This window comes from Muntiacus reevesi, chromosome 1, assembly GCF_963930625.1.
Source record: "Muntiacus reevesi chromosome 1, mMunRee1.1, whole genome shotgun sequence".
Lineage (NCBI taxonomy): Eukaryota > Metazoa > Chordata > Mammalia > Artiodactyla > Cervidae > Muntiacus > Muntiacus reevesi.
Genome location: NC_089249.1, coordinates 73,347,746 through 73,351,522, shown reverse-complemented (window position 1 = coordinate 73,351,522; position 3,777 = coordinate 73,347,746). Strand labels below are relative to the sequence as shown.

The window sequence follows — 3,777 nt, the reverse complement described above, 5'->3', positions numbered from 1 at the left end:
AACTTATCCTTGAATGTTGTAAATTGTTATTGGTAAATTGTTCTTGGCCTGGAAATTTATCTGTAGACTTTTCACTACCATCTTTATTTCTTAAAATAGTTTTCAGGCTTCTTCTTAATTCAGTATTGGTAAGTAATTTTTTTCTTGAAATGCATCCATTTCATTGAAGTTTAAAATGTATTGAGACAGTTTTTCATAAAATTGCTTTCCATCTTTTTGTGTCTGAAAGTTCTGTCTTTACCTCTCATTAATTCTTACTAGAGTTTGTGTCCTCATTTTTTTTTTGTTTTTCTCCTTTGTCGGTTTCACTAGCAGTTTACCTAAAGTTTATAAATTTTTACCCTTTTGGATCTTATCTGTTTTATCTTTCTTTTATATATTGATAACATTGTATCATTTTTTACTTCTACTTTCTTTTTTTTAATATTGTTTTTATAACTTCTTAGGGTGGATGCTTTACTCACTAATTTTCAGCTTTTTATAAAAGTAACAAAAAAGCATTTTAAACTACAAAGTTCCCTCAAATAATGTTCTAAATGTTGATATGTTATTCTCTTATTATTCTTTAGTTCTCAATATTTTTTAACTTCCATTATTAGTTCCTCTTTGAACCATTGGTTAGATTATCAAATATTTATAAGTTTTAAAGTTCCTTTTTGTGACAATTTTTAGCTTAATTACATTGTGGGCTGAGACTGTGGTCTACAGAAAATACAGTTTTAAGAAAATTTGAGACCAATTTCATGGGCCATACATAGATTATCATTTTTTAAATAACTCAGGAGTACCTGAAAAGAATGCTTTACCTCAAGCTTTTAAATAACGTTGCACAAGTTTTCTGTATCTCTTATTCCAGTTCTAGGACCTAGTCTGCCACATCTCTAGAAAAGGCAGTTGATTCATGAAATTTTGAACTGAATCTTTGTGGTATTGAATCTTTACTCTAGACAATGCACTCACCAGAGGGTAGGGAAGCCCCAAGAGATGGTGCTGACTTTCTCTTTGTTTTTCAGCCCTGAGATCTCCAATGAGGACAGCCAACCACACAGTAAGAGAGTTTATTTTGCAAGGTTTCTCCAACTTCCAAGAACATCAGCTCACACTCTTCATGGTGCTTCTCTTCCTGTACATTCTAACTCTGGCTGGTAATGCCATCATTGTGACTGTTATCCATATTGACCATCACCTCCACACACCCGTGTACTTCTTTCTGAGTGTCCTGTTTACATCAGAGACTTTCTACTTCCTTGTCATCATCCCATGAATGCTTTTCAGCTTGTAGATCTGGGCCAGCCCATGTCCCTGGAGGGTTGTGGGCCTCAGCTCTTTTTCTTTCTTTGTTTTGCCATCACCACCTGCCTCTTGTTGGCAGTAATGGGGTATGATTGCTATGTGGCTATCTAACCCGCTTCATTACTCAGTCATCGTGAACTGGAGGGTCTGTGCCTTGCTGGAATCCTCAGTAGGTGCCACAGGGTTCTCACTCTCACTGGCTCAGGCTGTGGCTATTTTCAGATTGCCCTTTTGCAAGGCATTCATTGAGCATTTCTTCCATGATATTTGACCTGTGTTGAACCTGGCCTGTGCTACCCCAATCATCAATGATATCCTGACGTTAATTATCAGTTTCTTGGCCATTACAGGCCCTGCCACCTTCCTCTTCATCTCCTACATCCTCATTATCTCCACCATTCTCAAGACTGCCTCAGTTGAGGGCCGGAAGAAGGCCTTTGCCACCTGCGCCTCCCACCTCACTGTGGTCATTGTCCACTACGGCTGTGCCTCCATCGCCTACCTCAAGCCCAAGTCAGAGAACACCAAGGATCAGGATCAGCTGATCTCAGTGACCTGCACTGTCTTAACACCTTTAGTAAACCCTGCTGTGTGCAGTCTAAGAAACAAAGAAGTTCAGGATACTCTGCAGAGAGTGGTGGGTAGAAATCCTTTCCTTTCCTGAGATGAGATCCCTACCCAAATAGATGTGCATGCGTTCCAGGAGGAAGTCTATACTGGTAAAGTTACAGAGCCAGTGTTTCAAATGATTGGTGAAGTTTCATACATCATATACAGGGCCAGGGCAAAAATGGAGCTGAGGGGCAAACCTCTAACAAATGACTTTTCACTTCCTCAGCCTCTTTGTTAGCGTAATAAAAACACAAGTCACTCCACAGACCTGTGAATAAACACACACTGGCCGTATTCCAGGAGATAATTTTAAGATCAGAATGCAATCTCATGTTCATCTTGAGGCAGGAGGTAGATGAGCCTCTTCCCTCTCCCCGTGGTAAAGCTATTTGGGACTCATTCCCTGTGGATTGAAATTCCAAATTGAGAATAGCAGGACAATTAAATGAGGAGACTGGGCCCCACCCAGACCACATATTTTTCATTCTTGAAAAGGATGACCTCCTTGACTACACATGTGCAGAAAGACTCCTTGGAGGCCAAAGAGGAGTTATGTCAAGGGATGTTCTACCCAGATGCCTTTTCGGTAAAATCTATCTTGGCTAAGACATGTGTATACTTACATGGGAGGAACCTGAGATATATGAAATATGAACTGTGAACCAGGCAAATCAAAAAGATTGGCCAAAGGAAACTTGAAAGAAATACCCAACAAAAGTAATTCAAACAACTACAAGGGTGTGACTCAGGAACTCTGAGTCTGCCCGTGTGTCTATCCACAGGTCCTATCCTCTTTTCCTCTTAATAAATACTTTATTTGCTTTACTACTTTTCTTCTTTGTGCAGATTCTTTTCTGCAAAGCCGAAGGGCCAGGGCCCTTATCACTGACCACTTGTCTAGTGGCTAAGATCTGATGTTCTCCTTGCCTCAACCCAGCCTCAATCTCTTTCTGGGACCCCAAGCCCCACTCCAAGCTGTTGTAGGCAAGGCCACCCAAGGCCAATCTCAAACTTAAATTTAAAGGGACTGGTTCACTTTTTAATGTGGTATAAACCATATTAAAATCACCACTTCACTGAATCTTCTAACATAAATTGGATGCTTAAACAAGTGGTCACTAGGAAAGATACTGTGCAGAAATCTAAGTGCCTTGTGTTTTAATATGATAAACAAAGTGAAAATATAACCACCTTTTAGGAAATGGGTTTACAGTGAGCTAAAATCTTTCTAGAGAGAATATTTTCAAGCATGCAGGACTTCAAAGGAAAGGAAACCAGGGTTGTGGGAAGTGAAGAAGTTGAGTGGAGAGAAGTACTAACCACATATGACGTGCATGGAGCATATGTGACTTGGTCTGATGCTTCGCTTCTTCTGGCTAGAGATAAGTCACATGAAAAAGTCCTTGTGAGGCTTAAAGAAGGGCTCTCTCATGGGCAGGATATATAGCAGGCTCAAAAGAAGAGAAGTCTAACAGCTCAGGGATCAAAGCATTGAAACAACGCTATGAAATTAGCTAAGAAGAAAGAAAAATTAGAAGCAGATCCAAATTGAAACTTCTTGTGATAGGAGAGAAGCCAGAAGGGCAAGGGGGTGGTCAGGAGGAGCCAAAGAGAGTTTAGAAAAGGCTGTTCAGGTTGGGTCCTCCCCTGCCTTTTATACGTAAAGTCACAAAGGCAAAGAAACAGAATTAAATGAAAATATGAAAAGAATCAGCATAGCACCTTTCTGATAAGTTAGGTAGTTTTATTAGTCTTAAAAATCTGAAAAAAAAAAAAGTCAACACTAAAGGACTTTTGACTTGAAAACTTCCATAAAATTAAAGCAACTGAGTTAGAAATGGAATAATAGAAGACAATGTACTCTTCCTCATC

At 39.5% G+C, this 3,777-nt stretch overlaps 1 pseudogene; it reads left to right on the top strand.

The window, feature by feature from the left end:
• The first annotated feature begins 1,027 nt into the window (after nt 1–1,027).
• Nucleotides 1,028–1,957, top strand: LOC136161101 (olfactory receptor 10J1-like; annotated as a pseudogene).
• The last annotated feature ends 1,820 nt before the right edge of the window (nt 1,958–3,777 follow it).